This window comes from Lemur catta, chromosome 13 (genome assembly GCF_020740605.2).
Source record: "Lemur catta isolate mLemCat1 chromosome 13, mLemCat1.pri, whole genome shotgun sequence".
In the NCBI taxonomy this organism is placed as follows: domain Eukaryota; kingdom Metazoa; phylum Chordata; class Mammalia; order Primates; family Lemuridae; genus Lemur; species Lemur catta.
Window position 1 is genome coordinate 7,637,291 of NC_059140.1, and position 17,800 is coordinate 7,655,090.

Sequence of the window (17,800 nt, forward strand, 5' to 3'; positions counted from 1 at the left end):
TTTGCAGTATTATAACAATGGTGCAGAAAACGCATTTGAAATGCTCTAAAATTTAAAAGACAAAAGCATAAAAAGAATCAGAAATATCTGTTAATGGATATATAGTATAAGATATAGTTAGAGACATCAATAACCTAAAGTTGGCCAAGGATGGTGGCTCATGCCCATAATCCTAGCACTCTGGGTGGCCACAAGGCAGGAGGATGGATTGAGCTCAGAAGTTTAACATCAGCCTGAGCAAGAGCAAGACGTTAGCTCTACTAAAAATAGAAAAATTAGCTGGGTGCTGTGGCATGTACTTGTAATCCCAGTGACTGGAGAGGCTCAGGCAGGAGGATCACCTGAGTCCAGGAGTTGAGGTTGTAGTGATTTACAATAATGCCACTGCCCGCTGGCTAGGGTCACAGAGTGAGACTGTCTCAGAAAAATTAAAAAATAAAAAAACCCTATAGTTGAGGGCAGATGTAATGAAAAAGAATTTCTATATACAGCTAAAGACAAGTTGTTACTTCCAAGTTTAAAATATATTATTGTACCTATAGGATATTTGTATGTAATCTCCATGACAACTATAATATGAAATACATGAAATATGAAATATACTTTATTTCATAAAATGTACTTTAAGTCAAAACTGTCATCACAACAGAAAGGATATTAAGTAATAAGTATTCATTCACTAGCCACCTATGATTTAGTTATATATATAAATATTTTACTTAGAAATATTTTTTATTTTTAAATATAAATGAATACACACACACACATGCACACACACACACACATAAAATCAGTATTCCCAAATATATACAGCACACCTTGACAGAATTGATTCAAGAAATGCACAGCCATATAATAGTAGGATACCTCAATACCCAACTTTTAGTAATAAATGATAAAGCAAAACATGTTAATAAAAGAACAGAGAAATAAAAGTATTACAAAACAATTATACTTAATAGACATATAGAGAACACTCCACACAACAGCAGCAGAATGAACAAACTTCTCAATAGTTCATAAAATATTCACCTGGATAGACCACACATTAGGCCACAAAACAATTCTTTACAAACTATTAGAAATTAAAATCTTATGGACTATTATTTATGACCAAAATGGAATGAAACTAGACATCAGTTACAGAAGGAAAATAGGAAAATCCACAAACAAATGGAAATTCAATGACATAGTCAAATGTGCTCTTGTTCAAGTGTCGGAAGACTTAATATTGTGAAGATATCCATAGTGCCCAATGAAATATTACTTGTCACTCATTAGGTAGACATTATAAAAAGAAGTTTGTAGAGCACGTGGAGGAACTGAAACCTTTGTGAAATGTTGGTGGTGAAAATGATTCACACACTATGAAAATAGCAGGAAAGTTCCTAAAATGTTAAAAATGGAATTATCATATTCATCAATTCCACTTCTGGGTATGTACTCAAAGTATGCAACATAAAATCTAGAAGAGTTTTATGCCCTGATGTTCATTGTAGCATTATTCACAAAAGCCACATATATAATAAAACCAGATAACACTCAACTGATGAAGAGATTAAAAATGTGGCATATAAAGACAATGGCATATTATTTACCCTTGAAAAAAATTATGCCACATTCTATGATAAGAATAAACCTTAAGAATATTATTTTAACTGAAACAACCCAGTACCAAAGTGAAAGACACTTTGATTTCATGTATATGAAATAAAGTAGTAAAACTCATAGAAACAGAAATTAGAATGGAGTTTGTCAAGGGCTGGAGAGAGGGTAAAATTGACAGTTATTACTTAACAGGTATAGAGTTTTAGTTCTGCAAGATGTAAAAGTTCCACAGGTCTTGTGCATAGCAATTTAAATTTACTTAACACTACTTGAATGTATACTTAAAAAGTTTTAAGATGGTAAATTATATGTGTTTTGACCACAATTAGATTTTTTGAACAGGATAACTAAAATAGATAATTACAAAGCTTGCAAAAAAAGTACCTTAAAATACAAAAGAATGTATCTCAAAGAAAATATAGATTCATCAATAAACATATAATAAAATTAAGACTATTTCCATGACTACTCACCTAGACAGGATAAAAGAAAACCATTGAAAATCACCCAGGTAAAGAAACATACAAGATAATCCAAAAACAAAGTTTGGGTTTTCTTTACAGAGAAAAATACACACACATATAATTTAGAATAGATATATGGCTGATTCATATTTTAATTAAGCCACACATTGACTACACACACACACACACACACACACACACACACACACAAGCACACAGAGTTGTAATTTCATCCAAAATTATAAAACATAGGTAAAACACAATAAACTGATGTCAAGAAATATACCTGAAAAAGGAAACAGTAACACATAATTTCAAAATAAGAACAAAGGAAAGGTTCAGACAAAATCCTGTATTCAAAATTTGATATAGAACAAAATAGAAAGTGAAAATGTATAGTGAGAGTGACACAAGCATGATGGAAGAATAGGAAGTTTCCTGCTTATATACCCCCTCACAGGAAAAAAAAATTTGCAGCCATCCATGAAAAAAAGTCCATTTATGAGAGCCAGGCATAGTGGCTCAAGCGTGTAATCCCAACTACTAGGAGACTGAGGCAGGAAGATTACTTCAGTCCAACACTTTGAGACCAGCCTGGGTGACATAGTGGGACCCCATCTCAAAAAATAATTGCCTTTATGAGAGCTTTGGGTGGGGAGGGACATAAGCAATGGTGGGGGTTGTAAAACTCTGCTAAAGCCCAAGCACAAGGAGAATCATTTTGAGAAAAGCAGAACCTCATTCTGGTGGTAAACCTGAGGAAAACTAGTCTTGCCTGCAGACCAGAAAATGACTCAGTCAACTTGGTACCACTGATAATTTTGAAGTGACTATGCAGATGACTTCAACTCCTCTCAGCCATGGTCCAGGAATGATCATTCCTATCCAGAGACCTGAAGGCTCATTTGTGGTCATGCAGACAAGCCTTCAGACTTTGGCATTCACTGTGGTCCTCTGAAACAGTTATGTGACTCAGTTACAGTCCTCTTATCCACAGTCCATAGCTAGTTCTTCCTACCTAGGAACACACACAATGACCTGGGGAAAAACTCTCTCATATTCACTGGGAGCCACACTCATACATACACTTGACATCAGGCCCACCATATGCAGACCCAACTGCAAGTCCCAGCTACACAGATTAAGTCCTGAAGGCAATCGAGTCAGTCCACAAGTGAGACAGAATTGACAACCATCCAAGCCACTGGTAACAGGTCCATTAAATGGAGACCTCACTTCAGACCAAGAAGCAATGTTTTAAGCCAAATATAACCACTCTTTGCAAACCCAGAAGAGAACGCATCAGCCCATGGACCTAAGAAAGAAAAAACTTTAACTGCAAAAACTGGTTTATAAGAACTAGAAGAGGTGCTTGCTCCTTTGGATGCACAGACACCAGTGCAAGGCTATAGTGTGCCCATTTTCAATGCTTCTATTTTATCATATGATTATAAGTCCTAGGCAGAAATATTAGGCAAGAAAATTTTTAAAAAGCCATCCAAATAGGAAAAAACAAGAAGTAAAGCAGTTACTTTTGTAGATGACATGGTCTTATATATAAAAAACCCTAAAGAATATAACAAAAAAACTGTATAAACTAAAAAAATTTACTAAGTAAATTAGCAGAATATTAAATTAACACACAAATATCAGTTGTATTTCCAAACACCAACAAGAAACTAATCAATAATAAAGGAATAACACAAACTCATTATTGACAAAACTAAAATAATACGTTTTTTTGTCAATAAATTGTACCAAGGAGATGAAAGAGATATACACTGAAAAATTAAGATATTGATGAAGGAAACCGAAGACACAAATGAATGTAAAGATTTTCCACGTTTATGAGTTCGAAGAAAAAATACTGTTAAAGTGCTGTATTATCCAAAGTGATATATAGATTCAATGAACTTCCCTCAAAATTCCAATGCCATTTTTTCACAGTAACAAAAAAGCACAATCTAAAATTTTTATGGAACTACAATAGACTTTTAACATGCAAAATAATCTTGAGGAAGAAAAACAAAACTGGTGGCACGATACTTTCTGATTTCAAAGTATACTTCAAAAGTATAGTAATAAAAACAGGATGGTATATCAAAAAATGACACAAAACCAGTGGAACACAGAATAGAGAGCACAGAAATAAATCCATGCATACAAGACCAACTAACCCTTGACCCAAGAATACACAAGTCAAAAAATATAGTCTCTTCAATACTTGGTGCTAGGAAAACTGAATACTCACATGCAAAACAACAAAATTAGATAATTTGTTTATACACCATACCCACAAATTAATTAAAAAAGAAGACTCTCATATAAGACGTGAATTCTTAAAAATCATAAAAGAAAACATGAAAAAATCTACTTGATATTGACATTGGCAAAGAATTTTTTGGATATGACACCAAACATAGGACAACAAAAGCAAATATAAACAAGTTGGACTACACTAAAAAGTTTTTATACAGCAAGAAAATAATAATAAAATGTACACATTTTATTGTAAAATGGGAGAACACATTTGCAAACCATATGTGTGATAAGATGTTAATATTCAAAATGTTTTAAAACCTCATACAGATCAAAAGCAAAAATAATTAATAGTAATAACACAATTGGAAAATAGGCAAAAGACTGAAAATTTCTTCCCCAGTGAAAACATACCAATGGTCAATAGGAATACAAAAAGATGCTCAACATCACCAATCATGAAGCAAATAAAAATAAAAAACCTGATGAGGTATTACTTCATACATGTTAGAATGACTAATATCAAAAAGAGGAGGTAACAAGTTTTGAAAAAGATGAAGAAAAAGAAATCTTGCACACTATTACTGAGTTGTAAATTGGTAGTCATTAGGAAAACCAGTATGGAAATTCTTTAAACAGTAAAATATTAGAACTATCATACAATCCAGCAATACCACTTCTGTGTATATAACCAAAGGAAATAAAAATCACAATCTTAAAGAAATATCTATATCCATGTTCATTGCAATATTATCCACAATTGCCAAGATGGGAAAACAACCTAAATGTTTGTAAATACAGAATGGATAAAGAAAATAAGGTATATATACAGTAGAATGTTATTCAGCCATAAAAATATTATTCAGCCATTTCAACAACATAGATGGACCTAGAGGACATTACTCTAACTGAAATAAGCCAGGCACAGAAAGAGAAATACTGCATGATCTCACTTATATGGAGAATCTTTTTAAAAAGGTTGAACTCATAGAAGGAAAAAGTACAAAGTTGGTTGTCAGAGCCTGGGATGGGGAATGGACAGATGTTGTTCAAAGGGTACAAACTTTTAGTTATAAGATGAATAAGTTTTAGAGACCTAATGCATAGCACCATAACTTCAGTTAATAATGTTTTGTATCCTAAAATCTGCTAAGACAGTAGACCTTAAGTGTTCCACTGCTATAAAAAAAAGTGTGCAATGATAGATATGTTCATTAACATGATTTTATTAATCATCTCACAATGTATACATGTATCAAATCATTACATAATACACAAATATATACTTATAAAAATTTTATCTGTAAAAATATTATACATATGTATGTGCATGTGTGTGTGTATGTGTGTATGACACAGTAACTATGGTATATAGTATGACACAGTTACTACAGTATGACATAGTAACTATAGTATGACATAGTTTGGTAAACTTCAAACTAAATAAAATTATAAAATGACAATTATTTAAAAATAAGGTAGGTTAGACATGGTGGCTAATGCTGTAATCATAGCACTCTGGGAGGCCAAAGTGGGAGGACTGCTTCAGGTCAGGAGTTCAAGACCATCCTAAGCAAAACCAAGACCCTGTCTCTACAAAAAAAAAAAGAAAAACTAGCAAGGCATGATGGTGCACCGAAAATTGCAGGAGTTTGAGGTTGCAGTGAGCTATGATGATGCCACTATACCCTATCTCCAAAAATAAAAAAAGGAAACAAGTGGGAGTTTAATATATGCACAGCAACGTTGTAAGCTCTCTAAAAACACAGTATATTTAAGAAATGTAGAGAAGGTACCTGAAACTATAATAAAGTTGATGAATTTAGGCTTATAGAGTTGAAATTGCTTAACATAGTTCACAAAAAACCCAGAATTTTGTAGTAAAATAACATTAGCTTTCTTATATTTGGGGAGATATTTAGTGTTCTGACAAAATTATTGCATATTTCTATAGAGTCACATTTAAAATCTCTAGAGGATAGAAAACCATAAAGCAGAAAATATACCACATCCCTTTGTGGTATTCCTGGGATTTCTGAACCAAATACCAGTATCAATCCCCACTTTACACAGACATTTCAGATGTGATGTAAAAGAAATAAATTTTTTAAATGTTTCACAGCTGTATTTCATCAAAAATACACAGATATTTCCATGTCCTGAAAAGTAAGAGAAGAGCAGTCAGATTTTGCAGTCTTGAAGAAAGACCACTGAAGGAGAATTAATTCTTAGAAGAGTTAAAAACAAGGAACATTGCTGGGATAAGATGGCTGACTAGAGACATTGGTCACCAGATCATCTCCCAAAGTAGAAAATGTTTTAGATAAAGAAAACAGGCCGGGCGCGGTGGCTCACGCCTGTAATGCTAGCTCTGGGAGGCCGAGGCGGGTGGATCGCTCGAGGTCAGGAGTTCGAGACCAGCCTGAGCAAGAGTGAGACCCCGTCTCTACTAAAAATAGAAAGAAATTATCTGGCCAACTAAAAATATATATACAAAAAAAATTAGCCGGGCATGGTGGCTCATGCCTGTAGTCCCAGCTACTCGGGAGGCTAAGGCAGTAGGATCGCTTAAGCCCAGGAGTCTGAGGTTGCTGTGAGCTAGGCTGATGCCACGGCACTCACTCTAGCCCGGGCAACAAAGTGACACTCTGTCTCAAAAAAAAAAAAAAAAAAGAAAGAAAACATAGCTCAGGTGTAATTCTGAGGGAAAAGTTCCAGAACTTACTGGTAATTCCATTAGGAAGTTGCAGAACAAGATTTCAGCATAGTTGAACCCCTGAGAAGCTTGGAGTCCTGCGGAAAAGGCAGGTGGGGCTCTTGTTTCTCCTTCCCTCACACCTCTGGAAGTCCGCAAGCTCCTGAGCTGCTAGAGAGCTTTTCTACCCTCACAAGCCCAAGTGAACTGGGATGTTCTTGAAAAGAAAGCACTGGGCTGCCAGCCCCCTCAGGGTTGCTCACATTATCACAGACCCAAGCTGAGATGGCAAGCACTATACTGCTTCTTCACACATTGTCTGCATTTGTACTACCTAGGGAGCTTCAGCCCTTCAGTTTCTATGTCACTGGTCCACACACAAACATTTCCCAACTCCTGCCCAGACTTCAGTGGCCACAGGAGCTGGTGGGTACTAAGGGAACTCTGTGATCCCAGAGCTTGTACATTCAGTGCGGGCTGCCTTCCAGGGATAAAGACAAAGAGGACCAGAATGCCAGCTCTCCTCCATTTAGACTCTTGCCTTTCCCCTCCCCTCCCCCCATCCAGTGCCCCTATGTGGCATGGGTGCCCCAAGGGACAATTGAGCTGGGGCTCTCAAGAGCAGCTGCTCCCCCTCTGTTGGCATGTTAACTACGCTGAAGTTTCCACAGAGAGTGAGGCTCATACCTTTCCTCTTAAAAACCGGCAGCAGACCAACGGGTGTTCAAATTCTGAGATTCCTGCCTGCCAGCCCTCCCCAGTGTAGCTTACCTGGCTGCTCTGGCACAGCAGGGCATACCTCAAAGCAGAGAGACATAAAGAATACTTGAGCACTTTATGGACAAGTCAGGATCAGCATGCATCTCCCCAGCATGGTCAGGGATTAAATGTAGAGGACCAGGGGACAGGCCCACAGGCTGGATCCCATACCCCAGGACTCAACTGTGGTGCTCGGGGACATGGAGGAGACATCTGTGAACTAATCTTGGGAGGCAAGGGAACCCATGTGGGCAGAATTGAAAGGAAAATGCAGCGTATCTGAGCTGTGGTGCACTTGCAGAGCACCCCTCCCCCCACGGAAAGCTGTGCTTTTGGTCCGGGACAGGGTATTGAGCAGGAAATCTCTCAGCCTGCAATGCCACTGTTGGTGAGCTCAGCTAGTTTGGGCTGCTGCTTGTGGCTACATGCTAGAAGGAGACCCATAAGGCAGGAGAGGAGACAGAAGAGCAAAACCCACTTCTGACAGCCCGTCTGTGAAAACCAGACAGCCCTACCCCCATAAGCAGGCTTTCTGGCTTGGTAGGGCTGCTTCAGTCCCTCCAGGGTGTCTTTCCCCACTGACCTGAAAGCTGAGCCCCAAGTCCTGTCAAGACAGCTCTCTTGTGCTCACCCTGTGGAGCCTGAATGCACACTCATCTATCCCAGCACTGTTCAGCCTTACTCCTTCATTCACCTCTAAGGTGCTGGAGAATAAAGAGTCCCCTGGGAGCTCCAGGGCACCCTCCACCATGTGGGATATCACAGTGCTTCTCCTGATTGACAAGAGCTGGTAACAGGCCCTGAAAAACATCATGAAAGCTGGCTGTTTCCTGCAAGCTCCACTTCCTGACAGGGAGGACAACTTGTACAGACCATTACAGCATTTACTGATTCAATCATACAGGGGGGTGGCTGACTCTTACCCATAAGTACCACCTACTGTCTCAGAGATTAAACTGTACAACCCAATGAAACTCAGTCTGCTGAGAAAATCACAGGGCTGGGGAATGAGAAAAGATTTCAAAGACTTCCATCTTCCCTTGTCATCAAAAAACAGGAAATCTGCCCATGCAGATAGTACACCACTGCTACAACCTACAAATAAGTAGAAATTGAGAAACTAAGGATATCTATCTAGGTTCTTATATCCATTAAGAACCTAGACCCCTATCAGAATAACCACAAGCAAAGCCAAAATTCCTTATACATAATATGCTACAGACACACCCTTAAGAATGAGGATAAGAGCTTCACTAAAGCAAAAGAAAATCCAAAAATAAGAAGCAACAGTTGCTCCAGATGAAAAGAAATCAGCACAAGAACTCCAGAAGTATAAAAAAATCAATGAAAGGACACCCCCAAAGAAGCACACCAGGTCTGTAGCAATGAATCCCAAGCAAAATGAAAATACTGAAATGACAGATAAAGAATTCTGAAAATGAATTCTAAGGGAGCTCAATGAAATCCAAGAGAAAATGGAAAATCAACTCAAAGAAAACAGAAAAACAATTCAGGAAACGAATGAAAAAATTACCTAAGAGATAGATACATTTAAAAATAAGCCAAATAGAACTTCTTGGAATAAAAAATTCATATAAGAAAATACAGAGCACACTGGAAGGCTTTAAGAATAGACTAGACCAAGCAGAAGAAACTATTTTAGATGAAGAAAACAACTCTTACAAATTAATACAGTCAGTCAAAAATAAAGAACAAAGAATCAAGAGGAATAAAGTTTACGAGAAATACAGGATTTTGCAAAATACCAAATATAAGAATCTTAGGCATTCCTGAGGTTGAAGAGAAAAAAGCACAAGCCTTGGAAAAACTATTTGAGGGAACAGTTGAGGAAAACTTCCTTGGTCTCTCTAGAGATTCAGACATCCCAATACAAGAAGCTGAACAAACACCTGGGAGATTCACTATATAAAAGGAATCACCAAAGATAGTGTTAGATGGGTCAAAGTCAACATGAAGGAGGAACTCCTGTGAGTCGTCCAGGCAAAAACATCAAGTAACTCACAAAGGAAAACCCATCAGACTAACAGCAGACTTATCAAGAAAAATCTTACAAGCCAGAAAGAAATGGAATCCTATCTTTAGTCTCCTTATAAAGAATAACTGCCAGCCAAGAATTTTGTAGCCTGCTTTCAAAAAGATTTCATAAATGAAGGAGAAATAAAGCCTTTCCCAGACAAGAAAACACTAAAGAAATTTGTCACTATTAGTCCCGCCCTATAGGAAATGCTCAAAAGTACATTATACATGACACAGCACAATAGATACCAACCAGTTAAAAAAAAGAAAATCCCCAAAAGTTATAACTCACAGCTCTTATAAGAAAATAGCACAAGAAGGAAAACAAAACAATAAGGCATTATACAACATGTTGAGAAAAACAGTATCCCACATATCAATAGTAACACTCAACATGAACAGTCTGAATGCCCCACTTAAAAGATAGGCTGAATGGATGAAAAAACACAAGTATTTGCTGCCTCCAAGGAACACATCTAATACAAAAGGACTCACACAGACTCAAGGTAATTGAATGGATAAAAATATTCCATACAAATGAAAACCAAACAATCTCATATCAGATAAAATAGATTTTACATCAACAATAGTAAAAAAAAAAAAAGACAAATATGGCCATTATATAACGGTGAAGGGAGCAATTGAACAAAAAGACAAAACAATCCTAAATATATATGAACCTAACAAGGAGCTCCAAGTTTTATAAAGCTAATTCTTCTACATTTAAGCAAAGAAATAGATAGTGGTAGCATCTTAAAAGTCAAAGACTTCAACACTCCACAACAGAACTGGACATGTCATTTAAATAGAAAATAAATCAAGTAACGCTGGAAATAAATGGAACTCTAGAACAAGTGAATCTAACAGACATTTACTAAACATTCTACTCAGAAACTACTGAACATACTTTTGTTTTATCAGCACAGGGAACATTTTCCAAAATTGATCCTATGTTAGGCCATAAAAAAAGTCTCAGGAAATTCAAAAAAATTGAAAATCATAGCGTGTATTTTCTCAGACCACTGTAGACTAAAACTAGAAACCAGTTCCAAGAAAAGCACTCAAATATACACCAAATTGTGGAAATTAAGCAACCTGCTGCTGAATGATTCCTGGGTCAATGATGAAATTAACATGCAAATTGATTTTTTTTTTTTTTTTTTACACAGAATCTCGCTCTGTTGCCCAGGCTAGAGTGCCGTGGCATCAGCCTAGCTCACAGCAATCTCAAACTCCTAGGCTTATGCAATCCTTCTGCCTCAGCCTCTCGAGTAGCTGGGACTACAGGCATGCGCCACCATGCCTGGCTAATTTTTTCTATATGTTTTTAATTGTCCAGATAATTTCTTTCTATTTTTAGTAGTGACGGGGTCTTGCTCTTGCTCAAGCTGGTCTCGAACTCCTGACCTCGAGTGATCCTCCTGCCTCAGCCTCCCAGAGTGCTAGGATTACAGGCGTGAGCCACTGCACCCGGCCCAAATTGATTTCTTGAACTCAATGACAAAATGGACATAAACATTCAAAATCTATGGGATACACCAAAAGCAGCCCTAAGGAGGATGTCATAGCCTTAAATGCCTACATCAAAAAGATCAAAAATTAACAACTTGGCTGTACATCTCAAGGAACTAGAAGAACAAACCAAACACAAAGCCAAGAGAAAAGGAATAACAAAGCTCTGAGCAGAACTAAACAAAATGGAGACAAATAAACAACACAGAAGATCAATGAAAGCAAAAATTTGTTCTTTTTTGTTGAGACAGAGTCTCACTTTGTCACCCCAGCTAGAGTACAATGACATCATCATAGTTCACTGCAACCTCAACTCCTGGACTCAAGCAATCTTCCTGCCTCAGCTTCCTGAGTAGCTAGGATTATAGGTGAGTGTCACCACACCCAGTTATTTTTTTTTTTTGTAGAGCTGACCTCTCACTCTTGCTAAGCCTTGTCTCAAACTGCTGACCTCAAGAAATCCTCCCACTCCAGCCTCCCAGAGTCCTAGGATTACAGGTGTGAGCCACTGTATGTGGTAGTTCTTTGAAAAGATAAATAAAATTTCTATACCACTAGTCAGATTAACTAAAAATAGAAGAAAAAGGACTCAAATAACCTCATTCAGAAATTTTTTAAAAAGACATTACAATGGATACTGCAGAAATATAAAATATCACTCATGTATATTATGAAAACTTCTGTAAACAAACTAGAAAATCTAGAGAAAATCGATAAATTCTTGGAATTTATCTAACCTTCCAAGACTGAATCAGAAAAAAAAATACAAACTCTGACCAGCCCATTAATGAGCAATGAGACTGAAGCAGTAATAAAAAAAATCTGCAAAGAAAAATCCCAAGACCAGACAAATTCACAGCCAAATTCTACCAGACCTATAAAGAACTGGTAGCTGTCTTACAGAAACTATTCCATAACATTGAGAAGGGCAGAATCCTCCCTAACTCAGTCTATGAAGCCAGTATCACTGTGATACCAAAGGAGGAAAGGATACACACAAAAAAAGAAAACTGCAGACCAGTATCACTTATGAACATATATGCAAAAATCCTCAACAAATTCTACCAAACCAAATTCAACAGCATGTAAAAAGATAATCCACCATGATCACGTGGGTTTCATCCCAGGGATGCAAGGCTGATTTAACATATGCAAATCAATAAATGTAAGTCACCACAAAAACAGAAGCATAAACAAAGACCATCTCAATAGATGCAGAAAAACCATTCAATAAATTCCAGTACACATTCATGATAAAAACCTCACCAAACTTGGCTTTGAAGGAACATACCTCAAAATTATATAAGCCATAGATGAAAAACCCACAGCCAACATACTGAAGGGGTAAAAACTGAAAGCATTTCCCCTAAGAAGTGGAATAAGACAAGTGTGCCTGCTGTCACCACTTCTACTAACCATAGTATTAGAAGTCCTAACCAAAACAATTAGGCAAGAGAAAGAAATCAACGGCATCCAAATCAGGAAAGAGGAGGTCAAACTATCCCTGTTCACTGATGATATGATCATGTATCTAGAAAACCCTAAAGACTGCACCAAAAGACTCCTGGATATGATAAATAAATTCAAGAAAAGGCTCAGGTTACAAAAACAGTACACACAAAACAGTAGCATTTCTATGTATTCATAATAGTCAAAATGAGAGTCAAATCAATGACTTAATGTTATTCACAATAGCTAAAAAGAACATAAAGTACCTAGGAATAGACTTAACAAAAGAAATTAAAGATCTCTACAAAAATAACTATAAACATTGAGGAAATAAATTGCAGGTGACACAAAAAACATCCCCTGCTCATGGATTGGTAGAATCAACATTATTAAAATGTACATACTGTCCAAAGTGATTTACACATTTAACACAATCCCCATCAAAATATCAACACAAAATTTCATAGATCTAGAAAAAATAATCCTAAACTTCATGTGAAACCAAAAAAGAACCCAAATAGCCAAATCAATCTTAAGTAAAAAGAACAAATCTGGAGGCGTCACATTACCTGACTTCAAATTATACTACAAGACTTTAGTAACCAAAACAGCATGATACTGGTACAAAAGTAGAGACATAGAAAAATGGAAGAGAATAGAGAACCCAGAAATTTAAAAAAAAAATCTACTTACAACCAACTGATCTTTGACAAAGCAAACAACAATATACAGTGGGGAAATGAAGCCCTATTGAGGTAATGATTCTGGAAAAATTGAATAGCCATATGCAACAGAATGAAACAAGAACCTTCTCTCTCCCCATATACAAAAAAAAATAATTGAAGATGTATTAATGACCTAAAGGGAAGGCAGGAAACCATAAGAATTCTAGAAGAAAATGCAGGAAAAACTCTTTTAGTCATCAGGCTAGGCAAAGAATTTATAACTAAGACCCCAAAGGAAAATACACAACAACAAAAATAAGCAAATGTAACTTAACTAAATTAAAAAGCTTCTGTGTAGCAAAGTAAATAATCAACAGGGTGAATAGGCAAGCTATAGAATGAGAGAAATGGCAAACAAACACATGAAAAAATGCTCAACATCACTAATCATTATAAAAATTCAAATAAAAACTACAATAAGATACTACTTTACCCATATCAGAATCAACATAATTAAAAAGTCAAAAAACAATAGATGCTGTTGTGGATGAAGAGAGAAAGGAACACTTATACACTGTTGGTGGGACTGCAAATTAGTACAGCCTCTATGGAAACAGTGTGGAGATTCCTCAAAGAAATAAACGAAGACCTCATTTAAACCAGCACTCCAATTGCTTGGTATCTACCCAAAGGAAATGAAATCATTTTACCAAAAAGACACCTGCACTCAAAAGACAATTCAGAATTACAAAGGTGTGAAATCAAGCTAAATTCTCTTTAATTCATTAGTGGATAAAAAATGTGATGTGGGTAGAAATATATGTAAATAAACATACACACACACATATATATGCACAAACACACACACAACATGGAGTACTACTCAGCCATAAAAAGGAAAGAAATAATGTCATTTGCAGCAAGCTGGATGAAACCAGAGAGCACTGTCCTAAGTGAAGTCTCTCAGGAATGGAAAATCATATGTTCTCACTAATAAGCGGGAGTTAACAGATAGGTATGCAAGGACACAGCTGATATAAAGGACTTGAGAAACCAAGAAGGGAGGAGGATGGGAGGGTGAGTATGGGATAAAATCTTACCTGTTGGATACACTGAACGTTATTCTAGTGAGGGACTTAAAATCCCTGACTTAAAAATTACACAAGATATTCATGTAACAAAAGCACTTGTACTTCCTTAACTAATGTTTTGAAAAAACTGTCATCAAAAGAAACAAAGAAAGATGTTAAGTAATAATATAAGCAGCCATTCACTGGGAATCTACATATTTTTATATATAAATAGACATTTCAGATATTTATATAAATATTTGATACATATTTACATAAATAAGCATTATAGATATATATGTAAATAAATATTTCATGTATATTTATACATGAATAAATATTTTGTGTTTATATATATTATGTATAAACTCAGGTTCCCAAATATATGAAGCAAACATTGACAGAACTGAAGCTAGAAATACACAGAAATGTAATAATAGGATACTTCAGTACCGCACTTTTAGTAATGAATAATAAAGTAAGACACATTAATAAGGGAACAGAGGACTCGAAAGCAATAAAAAACAATTATACTTAATACACATATAGAGAATACTCCACACAACAGCAAAATATATTGTCTTTTCAAGAGCTCATAAAACATTCCATAGACCACAAATTAAGCCACAAAATAATTCTTTACAAACATTTAAAAATTAAAATCATACAGACCAAATCTTTATGACCAAAATGAAATGAAACTAGAAATCTGTAACAGAAGGAAAACTGGAAAAATCCATAAATAAATAGAAAATAAATGACACACTCTTGATTATGCTCTTTTTCAAGTGTTAGAAGACTTATGATAATATTGTGAAGATGTTCATACTGCCCAACAAAGAATCACCTCAAGTTCGTTTTTTTTTTTTTTTGAGACAGAGTCTCACTTTGTTGCCCGGGCTAGAGTGAGTGCCGTGGCATCAGCCTAGCTCACAGCAACCTCAGACTCCTGGGCTTAAGCGATCCTACTGCCTCAGCCTCCCGAGTAGCTGGGACTACAGGCATGAGCCACCATGCCCGGCTAATTTTTTTTTTTGTATATATATTTTTAGTTGGCCAGATAATTTCTTTCTATTTTTAGTAGAGATGGGGTCTCACTCTTGCTCAGGCTGGTCTCGAACTCCTGACCTCAAGCGATCCACCCGCCTCAGCCTCCCAGAGCTAGGATTACAGGCGTGAGCCACCGCGCCCGGCCACCTCAAGTTCATTTGAATGGGCACTATGAAAGAAAATCTGTGGAGGATGAGGACAAACTGGAACCCTTCTGAACTATTAGTGGTAAAAATGATGCAGCCACTATGAAAACGAAGAATCTAGAAGAAGTATCGGTGCACCTATGTTCACTGCAGCATTATTCACAAAACCCAAAAAGCATAAGAAAACCAGCTATTGCTCAACTGATGACTAGATAAAAAATGTGGCATATACAGAAAATGGAATATTATTTGCCCTTAGAAAAGAAAATCTTTCCACATTCTATGATAAGGATAAATTATGGAGAATATTATGTTAACTGAAACAACCCAGTAACTAAGAGACAGACAGTGTATGATTCTACTTATGTAAGATATCTTATGGAATCAAACTCTTAAAAATAGAAAGTAGAATGGAGTTCTGTAAAGGGATGGAAAGGCTATAAAATTAGCAGTTGTTACTTAATGGGTGTAGGGTTTTAGTTTTGCAAGATGTAAAAAGTTCTATAGGTCTTTTGCATAAAAATTTAAATATACTTTATTTAAATGTATACTTAAAAAGATTTAAGATGGTAAATTTTATGTTATGTGTTTTGACCACAATTAAATTTTTAAAAAATCATAATTAAAATAGGCCGGGCGCGGTGGCTCATGCCTGTAATCCTAGCATCCTGGGAGGCTGAGGCGGGAGGATTGCTCAAGGTCAGGAGTTCAAGACCAGCCTGAGCAAGAGTGAGACCCTGTCTCTACTAAAAATAGAAAGAAATTAGCTGGACAACTAAAAATATATATAGAAAAAATTAGCCGGGCATGGTGGCACATACCTGTAGTCCCAGCCACTTGGGAGGCTGAGGCAGAAGGATTGCTTGAGTCCAGGAGTTTGATGTTGCTGTGAGCTAGACTGATGCCACGGCACTCTAGCCTGGGCAACAGAACAATACTGTCTCAAAAAACAAAAAAAAAATTATAACTAAAATAGATAATTATAAAGCTTTCCAAAAATCACCTTCAAATTGAAAAGTGTTTCTCTCACCAAAGAAAATATAAATTCGTCAATAAACACATGATCAAATTAAGAATATTTCCATGACTACTCACCTAGACAGGATAATAGAAAACCACTGAAATCAGCCAGGTAAAGAAATATACAAGATAAGCCATAAACAAAATTTGGATCATATTTATAGAGACAAATAGACACATATATAATTTAGGATAGATATCTGGCTGATTAATTTTTTAATTAAACCACACAGTGATTTAAATTTATATAGAGTTGCAATTACAACCAAAATTAGAATACACAGGTAAAACACACAGTATGTCAGGGGACATACCTTAAAAAAAAAACCACAGTAATATGTAATTGCAAAAGAATAAGAGAAATGCTTAGACAAATCCTGTATGCAAAACTTGATAGAGTGAAATTAGCAAGAGGGAGGTATAGGAAGTGTACTACTTGTATATTCCCCCACAGCAACAAACATTTGGCAGTCATCCATGGAAAAATGTGCCTTTATGAGAGCCAGGCACAGCTGCTCAAAACTATAATCCCAGCTACTTGGAACCTGTGGCAGGAAGATCACTTCAGTTCAGCAGTTTGTAGCCAGCCTTGGTGACACAGTGAGACCCCCATATCAAAAAATAAGTGCCTTTATGAGAGTTTTGCATGGGAAGGGGGTTGTAAAATCCTGCTAAATCCCAAAACCAAGCAGTGTCACTTAGAGAAGGCAGGCCTTCATGCAGGTGGTAAACTTGAGGACACCTAGTGTTAGCTAAAAGACTAGGAAATGACCCAATCAATTTGGTACCACTGAGAATTCTAAAGCGACTACGTTAAGTGTCTTCAACTTCTCTCAGCCATGGTCCAGGAGTGATCCTGCCTATGCACAGGCCTGGGGAGAGATGCTCATTTGTGGTCATGGAGGCAGGCCTGCAGACCTTGGCACTCACTGTGGTCTCTGAAGCAGTTTTGTGACTCAGTTTCAGCCCTCTTAGCAACAATCCATAACCAGTCCTGATGATCTAGTGACTGACATAGTGACATGGGGAAAATTTATCACGTGTTCAATGGGAGCCACACTCATAA

The 17,800-nt window shown here is 36.5% G+C and overlaps 1 protein-coding gene across 2 annotated transcripts in view; it reads right to left on the bottom strand.

Annotated features, from left to right (window-relative positions):
* The window catches only part of LOC123649458 (zinc finger protein 726-like), an 86,619-nt gene that overhangs the window by 48,539 nt on the left and 20,280 nt on the right, over nucleotides 1–17,800 (bottom strand). The window lies entirely within an intron of this gene.